Source organism: Vipera berus (assembly GCF_964194415.1).
Source record: "Vipera berus genome assembly, chromosome: 4".
NCBI lineage: Eukaryota > Metazoa > Chordata > Lepidosauria > Squamata > Viperidae > Vipera > Vipera berus.
The window spans coordinates 47,889,620-47,906,030 of record NC_138206.1 but is presented as its reverse complement, the minus strand read 5'-3'; the positions used below and the strand labels follow the sequence as shown (position 1 = coordinate 47,906,030).

The 16,411-nt window shown below is 34.0% G+C and overlaps 1 long non-coding RNA gene across 1 annotated transcript in view; it reads right to left on the bottom strand.

Annotated features, from left to right (window-relative positions):
• The window catches only part of LOC308667284, a 64,056-nt gene that overhangs the window by 22,723 nt on the left and 24,922 nt on the right, over positions 1-16,411 (bottom strand). Inside the window, exon 2 of the long non-coding RNA XR_014026252.1 lies at positions 7,004-7,064. This is a non-coding gene — a long non-coding RNA (uncharacterized lncRNA). The remainder of the gene's footprint in view (positions 1-7,003; positions 7,065-16,411) is intronic.

The window sequence follows — 16,411 nt, the reverse complement described above, 5'->3', positions numbered from 1 at the left end:
CCCCATCATTCTACTATTAATTACACACCTTAAAACCTCCCCATCCCTATCTACCTATGATGTGCTTGGTTTTTCATATACCTTTTGATTTTAAGGTCAAGATGTTTTCCACTACAGTATATGCATCAACCCTTTTCCCATTCCTGGAAAGACTTTACACACTCATGAGTATATGAGTGTGTTCCAAGGAAAAACATAAACCACATTAAAAAAGGGCAAATAATTTAAATTATAATTCAGATCTCCTAACATAAAAATTATATGCAATAGTGCTGGAAAATCTTCAAATCCTAAAAAGTTGTACACTGTTACTTCCAGGTAAAGCAGAAACTAACAGAAAGTGCCTGCTAATGCACTTTAAATTCATAGACTCTATGCAAAGGGGTCACAATTGTATTCAGTAACACGGTTGTGTTGGAATACCTCCTATCAGTATTGTGATTCCTTACGCACAGATAGCAGATGACATCTCAATCCATATATGCAATGTAGACATATGGATGTTTTAGTCTTGATGAAAATGGTCTCAAAAATTTGGTGTTGATTTCTCTCAATGGACAGACACCATACATACAGTCTATGCTCTTAGATCAGACATGTCAAACACAAGGCCCGGGGGCCGGATCCGGCCCGCGAAGGGGTTTCATGTGGCCTGCGAAGCCATCCTGGAAACAGTGAGAGAACGGCCCCCACTGCCTTGGCCCTGGCCCAGAGACCCTCCTTCTACCAGAGACCCCCAGATCTGTCCCACTCCTGCCCAGGACACCACAGGCATCGTTGATGCGAACGATGTAGAGCTGGCCATGCCCACCCAGTAGGCCATACACACTCTAGCCACGCCCAACCAGTAGGCCACGCCCACCCGCCCCCCTGAGGGCAACCGCAACGCTGGTGTGGCGCTCAATGAAATTGAGTTTGGCACCCCTGTCTTAGATCATCCACAGAGTGATTAGATTAGTGAAAGAGAAGATAGAAATATAAAAAGTAAATGTATTTGTATGGTCAAACCAGTGCTTTTTTATTTCAGCAAAACATTAAGAGATCAACAGATTCAATAAAGATAGTCATTGTCCTGTTTTTATAGCATTTATAACAGCAAAGCTTTGTTGAATGCCAAATTGCAAATAGCATGAACATTCCAGACAAGCCCAAACTAACAATCAGAAAATACTTATGAAAAATAGAGAACACATGGTATTTTAACTGTTTCTTAAAACTTGCTTCCTATTTCAACTTTTCCTACTGTGCCCAGCAACTTCTCTTTTGGCTTCTCTTTTTGGCTGTGTCAAAAGCTACAAGTGATCCTAAATTGTGCCATGAACTATTTCAGAAGTGTTTGGATACTTTAGTTTTTATCCTGAAAACACTCCTCATAGACGGCTATAGAAAACAAATGGATTTATGAAAATGTTCTTTTATATTTTAGAAAAACACCAACAAGTACTATAAGGAAAAATAATTGATTTTTTTCCCCAAATAAAAATAAAAACGCACATATTATAACTAAAATATACAGAAGCAAAATCCTTTGTATGTGGATGAAAATGTTCCAGATAACGTTCCTAAAACATTTACAACGTTATTACAAATATACCAAAAACAAGTCATCGTTCTTTCTCAAATACTATGCTGTGTATAGTATGAACAAGAACATTAGCTTCTCTCATAACATTGCAAATAAAACAGTCATATTTGAATATCAGTAAAACTTCATCCAGGTAGTCCTTGACTTATGGCTATTTGTTTAATGACCAAAGCTAGGATGGTGGTGGAAACCACCACTTGCACGTATGATTGTGGCAGTGGCCCCATAGTAATGTGATCAAAATTTCAGTGCTTAGTTGCAGTTTCCCAGAGCTGTGACCTTTCCAGGGTTTTCTCAACAAGCAAGGTCAGTGGGGAAACCAGATTAATTTAACCACTACATGATTTACTTAATGACCATGGCAAAAAAGTGATACAATCAGGTATAACTCACTTAAAAACCACATTATTTAGTAATGGAAATTCCAGTCTGAATTATAGTCATAAGTCAATTACTATCTATAGTATTTGTTCTATATTTGCTACACAATGCTTTGATAGATTAAAAAGATGACGAAATCTTTGAAGATTCAAGTGTGCTCCAAGGAAAGCTAGAAGGTTGTACAGTTAACTCCTGGGTGTAACTCTAAACCATACAACCTACTACCTCAACCCGGATGCACACAGCTTGTAATGTCTTCTGATCTTCTCTTTTAGACAAGCATTTTCACAGATTGTATGTTTCACACAAGTGTGGAAAGATCTCTGAACCTTTGGCATCTGTCCTACTGACTACGTTTACTTTTGCACAATAAGATAAATTATGAGGTTTCAATAATTCAAATAAATCATATTAAACACATATATTTCAAATGAATGTGCTTTTGCAGAACAATAAATCTTAGGGCCACTTTACATTCCAGCAACAAAAGTTTTTTGTCACATGTTTTCCCATGCTGCACTTAAATATATGTGTCATTGGTCTGGTGTGTAGAAAATTTCCTCTCTTGAATCAGATATATTCTGTCAAATATAATGATAAGGCAACAGTTGATCTAAAAGAATTCTGTTCAGTTTCTTTCAGTCATAACAGATCTGATAAATTTAAAAGAAAATCCTGCATACGGTGGATATAAAAAGTTTACATGTCCCTGTTAAAATACCAGGTTTTTGATTTTTTTTAAAAAAATCAGATCAATATAGATCACTTCAGATTTTTTTTCACCTTTAATATAACATCTACAATTCAACTGAAAAACAATTTAGGGAGAAAATAACCATAAAAATGTGCAATAAAATGTAGAATGATTGCGTAAGTGTGCACACCCTCTTATAAGTAGGGATGTGGCTGGCTTCAGAATTAACCAATTACATTAAAACTGTTACAAGCAGTACTCAGTACATACTTGGCATCAATTAAAGTGACTCTGGTCAAGCCCATATAAAATTCATCTGTTGAAGTAAGATTTTTCAGACTTTTACTCATTTGCCTCTTACATTAAAATCCATGGTCTTCCAAGATCTTACAAAGCATCAAAGGGATCTGATTTTTGAAAGGTATCAGTCAGGAGAAGGGTACAAAAAAAGTCCAAGGCACTGGAGGTACTATGAAACACAGTGAAGACAATCATCATAAGTGTAGAAAATATGACATAACAGCAACATTACCAAGAACTGCATGTACGTCTAAAAAACAGGTCCAAGAGGCTGACAAGAAATCTACAACAATATTAAAGAAGCTGCAGGAATTTCTGGCAAGTACTGGTTGTATACTACACATGACAACAATCTTCCATATTCTTTATATATATGGGCTGTGGAGTAGGATGGCAAGATGGAAGTCTTTCCTTACAAAGAAAAACATCCAAGCCCGGCTACATTTTCAAAAACCTACATCAAGTCTGACAAAAGCATTTGGGAAAATATCTTATGGTCTGATGAGACCAAGGTTTAACTTTTTAGTCATAATTCCAAAAAGTACGTTTGGTACAAACATAACACTGTGGATCCCCAAAAGGACTGCATATCCTCTGTGAAGCATTGTAGTGGCAGCATTATACTTTTCAGCTGCTTTTCTTCAGTTTGAAGTAGAGCTTTAGTCAAGGTAGAGGGAATATCAGTCAATTTTTGCACAAAATGTTCAGGTCTCTGCTAAAATGCTGAAGATGAAGAGAAATGTCACCTTTCAGCACGACAGTGACCCAAAGCATATTTCCAAATCAATAAACAATGGCTTTAGGAGATCAAAGTTTTGGAATGGTCCAGCCAAGGCCCAAACGTGAATCCAATTGAAAATCTGTGGGATAAGCTGAATAGGGTTGTGCATGGGAGATGTCCTTGCAATCTGACAGATTTGGAGTGCTTTTGCAAGGAAGAGAGGGGAAAGATTCCCAAACTGATAGATTCCTACCCCAAAAGACTGAATTGTATCATAAAATCAAAAGGTACTTCAAGAAAGTATTAACTTAAGAGTGTGCACACTTATGTACAGTAACCACATTATTGAAAGATTTCAGTTTATTTTCCTATTAAATTGTACCACATATGTTATATTAAAGGTGGAAAAAATCAGAAGTGCTTTATCTTGGTCTGTTTTTTTACATCTCAAAAACCTGGCATTTTAACAGACTTTTTATATCCATTATATGAATGGTGTGTGTGTATGTGTGTGTGTTTGTGTGTGTGTGTGTGTGTGTGTGTATAAATGTGTAGGAGAGGGAGGAAGGAACCATTCCATAATGTAACTCCATTCCATAATGTTCAGTAGCTTCCAATTTGCTCTTTGAGCTAAAATAAATTATCTTTCCTTGACTACAGGGTTAAGTGTACAAGGAATTTGGCCAAATTTTGTCTCCATAAAACAGATTTTTTTATGGTTATTTATTTGTCATATTTTTATGTTGCTTTTCAGGCTGTGCATCACAAGGCCTTCTACAATATTAGCACATTTTGTAATTCTAAATATATAGGTAGTCCTTGACTTACAACCACAATTGAGCCCAAAATTTCTGTTGCTAAGTGAGACATTTGTCAAGTGAACCTTGCCCCATTTTACAACCTTTCTTGCCACCATTGTTAAGTGAACCATTGGAGTTGTTAAGTTAGTAACACCGTTGTTATACGACTATGGCTTCCGCATTAACTTTGCTTGTCAAAAAGTCACAAAACATGATCATGTGACATTAGCATTCTGCAACCATCATAAATATGAATCAATTGTCAAGCAATTGAATTTTGATCAAGTGACTATGGGTATGCTGCAATGGTTGTGTGAAAAATGGTCATTAATCACATTTTTCCAGTGGCATTATAACTTCAAACGATAACTAAATGAACTGTTGTAAATTGAGGACTACCTGTACAATATATGCATAAACAACTACCATTAATGTCTCTAGGTATTTTTATGTTCCCATCTACATTCATTCATCTCTTTCTCTCTTTCTTCCTCCACCAACATGATTTACAAGAGTGTAAATCCCAATGGGATGTAATCACTTGCAATTATTATATCTTATAATCCTATAATCCAAGTCTATTATAATTATAATAGACTTGCAGACCTATACAATGTTTATTGCCAGCTGTGGAATGGCCAGTTTTGTACTTCTAAACTACTACATTTCTATATGTACTAAGTACTATATGTACTAAGAAAGCCAACTTCAGTTTTTCCTTATTGGATTTTGTTTATTGGTTGTATTGTTTTAAAAATACCGGTAATTTAAAAGCATTTTGCTGGAATGTATATATGTATGTATGTATGTATGTATGTATGTATGTATGTATGTATGTATGTATGTATCAATAGATAAACATTGATTGTTTGAAAATATTGCCTAGAAATCAATAATGATGCTTGATATAACTTGCTATGTAAAACCTCCGTTAAATCACCAGACTGACACTGACCCATAGAAACGAGCTTGTACATAGTATTTCACCACAAGATCGGATCTACGGGTTTATGCCAATTGGCACTCATGGAAATAAATTTGAAAAAATAATTGCTAAGCATTTATGAGGAAAAGCAAATCTCAAATTCATATTTGAAAAATGGTACAAATCATAAAAAGATGGTTACAATTATGCACGTTTTCAATATTGAAAAATTACTCAAACTTCAAAGTATACTTATCTAACAGATCTATGACAAAATCATTTGCAGAAAACTAAGGATACATGTTGGCTAGTGATATACTGATAAAGTAGTACCTCAGTACTCGATTACTTCAAAACATGGTACACAATGTATTTTGGTGTAAAAATGTTGTCCCGGTACTCGTTGTTTGTTTGGTACCTAATGTGCTAGGATAGGAAAAGGGGAATGGGCATGGAGGACAAGAAGTCAGCCCTGTCAGGAAGGTTGCTGCAAAAAAAGCGGGAGATAGCTACAGAGGGTGAACAGGAAGTTGGCCATAGGAAAAGGATCAGATAGGAAGACCTTCCAGCCAAAAGAAAGGGCCATGTAGTAAGTCACATGGTTTGTTTGACACTTGTTTCTAGTGCTCATCACGCCTCTCAAAACCAATTAACAATGGGTCCTGAGGTATTACTGTAGCTCAAATTTCATAATTCAAAAATAAAAAAAAATGTGATGCAAATTTACCAGACTATTAAGAATAAAAAATCAAACTCTCAATCTAAAAAAAAGCTTTTATGCAAACAAATATCCAGTACCTCTGTTTAGATTCTTAAGCTCAGAGAACAAAACAGATTTCTTAAATCAGCATTCAGACAGTAGCAACAAATGTAAATGGGTTTGTTGTGCATTCTTAAAAAAAAGTCATATTAAGCAGGACAGCATATCATGAGAGAAAGTGAAATGATCCACCTATATATCCCCATATATTGTCTTCTATTAGAAGAAAAAGATGGCCCTCATGATCCATATAGCGCCCCCAAAGTGCAATGAGTCAGTATCAGTAGTTAGGTAAATTATGTTTCCTTCAATAGATTGTACTATAAAGTCAACTTCCTGAGTTTCTTTTTGGAATTTCTATACTTTATCAATTATTTTTTTCCATTATTTGTTACTTTCATCATGATAAGACTTTGCTTTAGAAATATTAATTCTTTTATTCCAAAATATATTAGGTCTTCCTAAAGTGTTTTTCCAAGCAAACCTATGGTAAAATATTATGATGTGGCCATATTTCATTCCTAGAATGGAATACATATACTCTCAGGTAAATATAAATAGATCTCTCGACTCAAAGGATTATTACAGAGAAAGCCATTGCATTACACATTGGTTGTGATTGAAAAACATTACTTCACATACTTCAACCAAATTTGATTTGGTTCTCTTCACTGATAAATCTCACTTTCAGATAATGAATCCAAAATATTTAAATAAAAGTTTAGGGCAAGATAAACTTGTACACTGTACTCACGTGATAAGTTAAAAGTTTGCATTGAAACATTATGTAAATAACATGTATGAGACTATACAAAGGTACACATAATATTTGATTACCTTGTTTAGTTCTTATATGATCAAATTCTTCGTCTGTTTTTCCCATTTATTTTTCATATCACTATAAGAGAATTAAGAAATACAGCATGAAACAGTTCCATATTAAGAGACCCTTAAAAAATTATATCACACGATCATGTCATTCTCCCTCTGAGCACCTCCTGAGCTCTTTGGCAGGATATATTTAACTATTTTTTTCAATAATTAAAAGAAAAGGAATAATGTACTTTTACCCTAAAGAGGCAAAAATATTTTTAATTGGACAAAACAGAAAGATATGCTACTTAGCAATGAGACTCATGCTGCAAACCTATGTAAATGCTTGAAGACCCAGCTAAATATTGTAACCTAAAGCTATGACTATAACTTTTACTGTAATAGTTATCAGTTTATAACAGCAGTAACTTGCTGTTTATGAAATATTTATTTTTTCCACTAAAGCAATTGGGACCAAATTTGGGTGTAAGTGCATCCCCTCAAAAGGGAAAATGATTTATTTCTACTGCTACTCCTATTGTTTTTGTGAACGGTCATTTAATGAGCAACTGCTAAATAAGGATATTTCATCTGGCTTTTTTAAAATAATAATAATAATAATAATAATAATAATAATAATAATAATAATAATAATAATAATAATAATAATAATAATAATAATAATAATAATAATGGCATCTGCAGCTTTCGTGGCAACATTTCAGAAGCTGCTATTGCCTGCTTTCTAGGGCTGAGAGAGAATGACTGGCCCAAACTCACCCAACTGGCTTCATTCCTCAGGCAGCACTAGAACTCCAGTCTCCCAATTTTTAGCCTGTTGCCTTAACCATTACCTGTATTTTAATCTAAATGTACAGAAAAAGACTGGAACAGCAAGCTACATAATAATTTACTTAAAATTCTAGTTAAGAATTTATGTTTGTGAAATGTGAATAATTTTTCAATTGGCAGTAACTGTGAGCACTTTTCAATCAACCGAGAAAAATAGTTCACAATAATAGAATAAATTCCATATTTGAGAGCACACAATGAATTATTAGAAGTATCAACTGTTTATGGAGTGATCTGTATGCCTCTAGAGCAGGGCTTTTTTTCTCATTGAATGCTCAGAACGGAGTTCCGGCACCTTTTTTGGATGGAACCTTGTAGGGTAGGCAAGGCGGGTTGTGTGACATGTGTGAGTTCCGGCACCTTTTTCTTTTACAAAAAAAGCACTGCCTCTAGAGAATATAACTATTACTTTTTATCAATAATGTTTAATGTAGAATATATTTTTCATATGGAGACATAGTTGTTGCTTTTTCAAAGAGAAGTACCAAGAGTCATAATAAGGCATAGAACATTGCCTTATATTGATCTGAATTGTTTTTTGCATTCTGTCTTCAAGTGAAAATTAATCTTGATTAGAAATACTCAAGTCACACAGCAACAAACATTTATAAAGAGCTGATTTGCTACACTGGCATTACCTTTCAGTGCCATGATTACATCTACATGACTCCCTGAAAAAATAAATGGTGCACATTTTCCCTTACTTCTTGGAGAAGTACCAAGAAGTACACAGAAATAGACACTGTTACAAATTGGAAAACTACTCACTATCTATATCAACTACTAAGTCAGGGGTCTGCAACCTTGAGCACTTTAACACTTTAAGCATAGCTGGCTGAGGAATCCTGGGAGCTGAAGTCCACAAGTCTTAAAGTGCTCAAGGTTGCAGACCCCTGTTCTAAGTATACGGTTTATAAGACTAAATAATTTGTAATATTATTATACAGAAATGAGAAGACTTCTTAGAAGTGCCAGAAGAATCAGCATTTTGTCTTCAGGCACCAGAAAACTGAGTTATTCTATCAATTTCATGGAGGTTGACCCACTCTGTTTAAGGAAAAGATTTGCATTGCTTAGCAGCAAAAGCCCCCACCCCATGTATTTAATGTCATACTGATAATCAAAGTTTAACTGAAAAGGAAATTGACAAGAGATATCTGCATTACTTCATCACTTAATTAAGATTAAATGTGGCTCAGAATTAATCATAATATTCTTGGGTCTTTGTTTTTCCCCTCCATTTTCAGCAGTATTCTGATATGAATTAAAAAGCCCCTAAAAGCAATGCAATTGGTTAAGCAATCATAATTAAAAAGAAAAAGGAAAGCATTGAAATAAAAGTGCTATATGTCTGTTTGGAAAAGAAATATGTCAGCCATAATGAAAGCACATTTTCATTCAAATCATGCGGCACAAATCAGTCTTTTCATCTTACTGGACTATGTCTGAAATACCCTAAACATGTCTTCATTATTTTTGTGAACAACTGTAGTAGCTGCATTGCCAAAGTCAGTATAGATGTCTTCCTGGGTACAGATCCAGGCTTAAGATCATAAATTGTGCTGTATTTTTGTTATTTCTCTGAGAATTCTAGTCACACAGAATAACACCCAATAAATTCTTGTGATAACCCTCTCTGAAAAACTAGAAGCAAGACAAACCAGCCCCCATATAAAAATAACAACAAAATCATAGTGCTGATTTCATAAATGTGGATTGCAAAACTTGCCAAAGCAAAGGGGCAAAAGAGGAGTTGCCGAGTTTACACTGTTCAAATGCCTGTTCAGCAAAACTCAAGATACTAGTATTTTTCAACACTGAGAATTGGGGGTATAAACTTTCCCTCTTCCAAAACACAAACAATACATGCAAACACAGACAACTTCATTATCTCTAGAAGGGGAAATCCATGGTGGAGGGAGGGAGGGCAGTTGTGCTTTAAGGATCACTTGCAGAATTTATTTGATATAGGATACAAAGGTTCGTCATTCATTTTCTGACACGTACAAGAAAAAACAATAGGTGAAAAATTCAGTTCTCTTTGAGTCTCTGTTGCGTAATTGCAAAATATCATCCATAAAAGTCACATCCTTTTATCCAAATACTGAGTGCATTCTCAAAAATCATTCTATGAAGGCAGCTATTGCCTACTTTATATCCAAAATTCAGCCCACTATTCATACCGGTAGCTAAAAAATGCATCACCACTGGGACCTAGGAGTCATGGTAACCTCTATTTGGCCAGCTTTCCACCTTTTCTGCTTGTTAGCCAGAGGCAGAATTATGCTGCGTAAATGTAACAATGCCTGGGGAGTGGAGTGCCCCAAAGTGAATCTGATCCTTGTTCATTTTTTCATTTGCTCCTTGGCAGATATAGATGGATCTGGCTGGGACATGGGGAAGAGAGGGAAAGAAATAGGGCAGCTTCTAAATACAGCAGTTAAAATATTTGTATACTTGCATACTTTAGAACTTGCCTCTACTGAGCTACATTTCGCAATGAAATGGTTTTTATTGTGCATATTTAATGTTTAAAACAGTGCTTATTTTGTTTTTTTTTCTAAATAAAAACATTCCCAATATGTCCAAATGCTTAATATATATTAGATATTTTCCAATGGTCCCCCTACATCTTTCTGCTACTTTTATTAGTGTATGTCTATACACTGGATATACATCTACAGTATATCCAGACACAGCTGTACCACAAGTGAACTAGAGAACTTAATGTCCCTTTATTTTAACTTATATTGTTTTTTAACTTTGCCCTGTAAACCGCCCTGAGTCCTTCGGGAATAGGGCGGTATATAAAAACCAAATAAATAAATAAATAAATAAATAAATAAATAAATAAATAAATAAATAAATAAATAAATAAATAAATAAATAAATAAATAAAGTCTGACAAGAAAGATACTTATGCTTCCACAGTTCGAATGGCTTTATCTTGGTGTGTTTTAGAATGCCTTAACCACATTCAAGCTGTACACTAACAAAATGACTGAAAATAATGTTTTCTTTCATTCACAACTTTAAATTTTTTTAATATTAAAAATATATTTAAAGTTAAAAAAAAAGATAAAAAAGCTAGTTGTTCCGATCATGTTAGAACCGTGTTTTTTCCTCCTCCTCCTCCATTTGAAGACAGAATGGAATGTGCAGCAAACCCTAATAACATTATCTGATCTGCAGTATATGTCTCCCCAATTATTCAAGACTCCAAGGCACGGTGTCAAACTCAATCGCATCACATGATGTATCGTGATGTATCGTGATATATCATGATGTTTTTTGCCTTTGCGGAGCTGGGGTGGGGTGGCCTGCATGTGACACATCTGGCTCAGAGGCTGCCAGTTTGACACCCCTGCTCTAAGGTAAGCTTAATAACTTATTATAAATAAAGTTAATAATATGCATAAAACAGACATCACTCTGAACAATATATATGGATAAAAGTGCAGCTTGCAGAACAAATCTATTTCCATTACTGTCTGCTCTGCTGCATTCTGGACTAGCTGAAGTTTCCATGCGGTCTTCAAGGGCATCCCTATGTATAGCACATTGCAGTAATATAAATGGGAGGTGACCGAGGTATGAGTGACCACAAACACCTACTGCTTTCATACTTGGCCTTTTACTCTGGGATATTTGACCTTTTTTTTTTAAACTTTTCAGGAATCTTATCTCCATTAGTCCCAACTTTCTTGGTCTTCCCCGTCTTCTTGACCCAGCCATTTTTTTCTTCTTATATTTGTTTTGCAATTTAATTGGTCTCTGTCCAAACCCCTCAGTGTGCTATCTTTTTTTTAATATTAGTCATTCACTTTTCCATTCCATTGACATTCATTTATTGCACGTTCATTCTTGATCTCATTTTTGGTTTTATAGCCTACATCTTAAAGATCACATTCCACTGTTTTTAAATTGTTTTTATATTACATTTAACCCTCATTGCTAGTCAGAAAAATGTATAGAAGCATGCTTCTACAAACAACCAATTTTTGCTATTTTTCACAAAAATAGTCCTAGAATGTATCACATAAAATCCATAAGTTTCGTACAGCTTATTTATATCTTAAGATTTATTTGTCCATTTCCTTATCTTTAGTAGACATTTGACAAAGAGGCACAGATGTGTCTGTGAGCTGGGTTTTTTACCAGTCACATATAATACTGTATGGAATCTTTCATTATACTTTTTCTGATAGACACAACTTTGATAATCTTTGATATATTAATCACAGGTTTATGCTCCTAATTGCAACATGCCATTAATATCAGTTGCAGATCATGCAGCAATATGAATTAGCTATATCCAAAAGTTCACTCATACTGATATTCCCAACCAAAATGTCTTGAACATCATCGTAGGTATATTCAAATAGGTATCCATAAAATATTAGAAAATGAACACATCCTTGTCAATGCTTAGTGGCTCAGCACTGATGTTCAGTGCTGAACCATTCATTAAGCATTATATTTAGCTTATATATGTTTAGTTTCAATCATATAGTACTGTTTTCCCATTACTCATTCATTGTTCAATTCCATTTTCACATAGAACTTTATCTTATACTTTCTGTAAATTAATAAACATATATTAGTAAAGCATATGATTACTAAGACCAGATGAATTTAATTGAGAAGAATATGGCTTATTTATAGCATTAAGACTTATTTTTTATTAGCCTTTAAATGGAGATTGTATTTTGTTTTCTATTTATTCTGTCAGTTCTATTTCATCCAGCTTTGTCAGAGGTCTATTCATTATTGAAGCTTATAACCCAAATTTCTTTTCAGCTATCTGTCCTGTTTTAGTTTCGTTCTTAAGCTTACTTTTACATAACATATCTTCTTGATCTTATTTTTTAAAGTTAACATTTCTTGTTACTTTTTTTAAAGTTAATTGTCTAGTTTTTAAATCTACAATTATGTGGGCTAATGATTTGATTTGTGCTGCTTAATGACTGCAATGAAGATTGACAATGATAAATGTACAATAAGCTTTTTCACGCACATTATACATTTCTTACAGATATGGGAAAGAGCACAATATAGCCTGCACAGTCTTTTCCCAGAATAAAATAGCCCTGTATCTTCAAAATTTAACCAAAATTTTGTTAGGTATACTTAATAAAGTAACAACTATGTGGTTTTTGCATTAATTCTTATTTCGTTTCTTTTTGTGTAGGGGAACAATAACCACATTCTTCTAATCATAAGGAATTACTGCAGCTTTCATACATAAATAAAATCATATAGCCAAAATATAAGCAAACCACATAGTTTGACATTTCTCCAGTTATATCATTTACTGTACACTTGTGGTCTTACCATTTCTCACATCTTTTATAACTTCCTTTAATTATTTTTTTGAAACCTACCTTTAAACCATTTTTTTCAATCCCACTCTTGAACATATTATTCCCATAAAGATCTATAAATAATCTTTCTGATTTGAAAAGTATTTATCCGAAACAGAAATAATTATTTCTTCATTTCACTTGCATCCCAGATTAAGTAATCATGTTTAATTTTTAATTTATTAACTTTACTAGAGATGTTTCTAGTCATCATCCATTTTGGAATAAGATTGTACAATATGTTGAATTACTGAGAAATAATTATAAACATATAAATATACATATTTCCATATGTAAAGAATTGGATTTCAGATATCTGTAATTAAGAATTTTTTGAGAAAATTATATTAGTTTATCAGAAATTGTCAATTACTAGATAGGCTTAGTCAACACTGAAACATTATTTTATTTTGAATTTACAAAAGACTTACAATATCAGGTAAAGTTGGGATATAGTTGCAATTAGGGGTGAGGATTGCTGTGTTTTTTATGTTTTTCCTTTGACTTTTGTGTATGGGAAACTGTTCCTTTTATTTTATTTTACATTATTTTATGTTTGAATAAGGATTAATCAAAACTATCTGGTAAAAAACTATATTGTTGTTTGTTTCACAGGTGTATTTTGCTGTGTATATATGATAACAACAATAACAACCACGTTGGAAGGTATCTTGGAAATCATCTAGTCCAACCCCTGCTCAGGCAGGAAACCCTATACATTTCAGACAAATGGTTGTCCAGTCTCTTCTTAAAAACTAATAATAATAATAATAATAATAATAATAATAATAATAATAATAATAATAATAATAATAATAATAATAATAATAAGAAGAAGAAGAAGAAGAAGAAGAAGAAGAAGAAGAAGAAGAAGAAGAAGAAGTAGTTGGAGGGGACCTTGGAGGTCATCTAGTCCAACCCCCTGCTAAGGCAGGAAACCCTATACCATTTCAGACAAATGGCTGTCCAGTCTCTTCTTAAAAACTTCCAGTGTTAGAGCATTCACAACTTCTGGAGGCAGGTTGTTCCACTGGTTAATTTTTCTAACTGTCAGGAAATTCTTCCTTAGTTCTAGGTTGCTTCTCTCTTTGATTAGTTTCCATCCATTGTTTCTCATCCTGCCTTCAGGTGCTTTGGACAATAGCTTGACTCCCTCTTCTTTGTAGAGATATTGGAACACTGCTATCATGTCACCACTTGTCCTTCTCTTCATTAAACTAGACATACTCAATTCCAGCAACTGTTCCTTATATGTTTTAGTTTCCAGTCCCCTAATCATCTTTGTTGCTATTCTCTGTACTCTTTCTAGAGTCTCAACATCTTTTTTACATCGTGTTGACCAACACTGGACCCAGTATTCCAAGTATGACCTTACCAAGGCATTATAAAGTGGTATTCAGACTTCATGTGATCTTGATTCTATCTCTCTGTTGATGCAACCTAGCACTGTGTTGGCTTTTTTGGCAGCTGCAGCACACTGCTGGCTCATATTTAAGTGATTGTTCACTAGGACTCAGAGATCCCTCTCAAAGTTACTACTATTGAACAAGGTACCACCTATACTATACCTGTGCGTTTGTTTCTTCTTGCCTAAATGCAGAACCTTACTTTTTTCACTACTGAATTTCATTTTGTTAGATAGCGCCCAATGTTCAAGTCTGTCAAGATCCTTCTGTATCTTAAGCCTATTCTCTGGAGTGTTGGCTATTCCTGCCAGCTTGGTGTCATCTGCAAGAAATACTATTTTCTGCCTTCCTATGTTTTGCAGGATTTTTGTATAAAGTATTTCTCATCTACTCTTTTTCACTACATACTTCCACCAGTTATCCAGTAATATCACATATTTCCCTGGCACCATGTAACAATTATTTTCACTCTTTCAAGCATTCTTTGCTTTAGCCTTTGTTATAACTATTTTTGATATATTTGAATGAAAAAGTAATGTGTTTTCTACTTTTTATACAGGACTTTTACTTTTTTCTCGCAGTTGGTCACTTCTTAGAGTTAGTTCTCATAATAATAAAAGGAGTAGGGACTACAGAAACAATGAATAGAGGTACGTGGTCCTACTTGTATTAAAAAGGCAAGCCTCTGTTCACAAAAAGCATAAGGAAACCCACAAGACTTTTGCCAATTATACTGCTTACAAGTATATAACTATTTTCCCCCCAATTATTTTTATCCAAGAATTAAAATGCAAACTCACAAATGTATGACCAAGAACAGAACAAAACTAAGCAGGACAAAAAACAGTGCACTCAAAAACAAAAAAAAAATACATATAAGTTGTCTCCTATTTGAATACTGATAAATACAGTATATTACAATATTAGTAGTTTTCTTCCCCTGTGAAAAAGGTCTACAGTAAACCTGCTACAATTCTATTGACCCAAACAATTTGATCTATCATCTGTCTCCTGTACAAATGAACAGTTAACAGGTGAACCCAACAACAGAAACTAACTTCAAAGCTCTCCATTAACAATGCATTATTGTTTTTTACCTGCAGAAAATATGCAACAGATTCAGTTTCAATTTCAACCTTAACCATTACAGTCATTGTCTCTGGTCCATCCAGGATCAAATATCTTCAATTAATTTTTGATAGTACAACTTTACCTTAAAATTAAAATTTCCTTTCCACATAATCACATTTCATTCCCCAAACTCATAGATCTCAGCTGTAGGTGTATCTACATCATTTGCTGTTCAAAAGTCCTACATCTGTTTTTCATTGGAAAGAACAGTTACTTGCGATTATTGAGAAGCAATACAACCAATGATTAAATAGTATGAATTACATTTCTCAGATGACCTTTTAATATAATGCTTATCCAAGTTGGAGTTCCAATCACTGATGAGAAGAAGAGAAAGTTGATGAATGTTATGATCAATTTCAGTTTGAAATTGACAAAACATGCTAAGTAGGTGTGCTTCTTTGGTTTAAGACCAGACTGGCAAAATTGCATATAGTAAGGAGAAGAACATAATTTCAGTGAACTAAACATTGACATGACACAGGAAAATGACTTAACAGTCTCTGCCTATACAATAATTTCTTCATTGCTAACATAATCCTGTGAGTTCTAGGGCACAATAGAACAAATCAACACTTGAAACATGAATGACCAGGTTCAAATTACCATATTTTGGGCACTGCTAGGAAAGGTAGAAAGAAAGAAAAAAAAAGGATGATCAGCAGCAAGGTGGATTGATT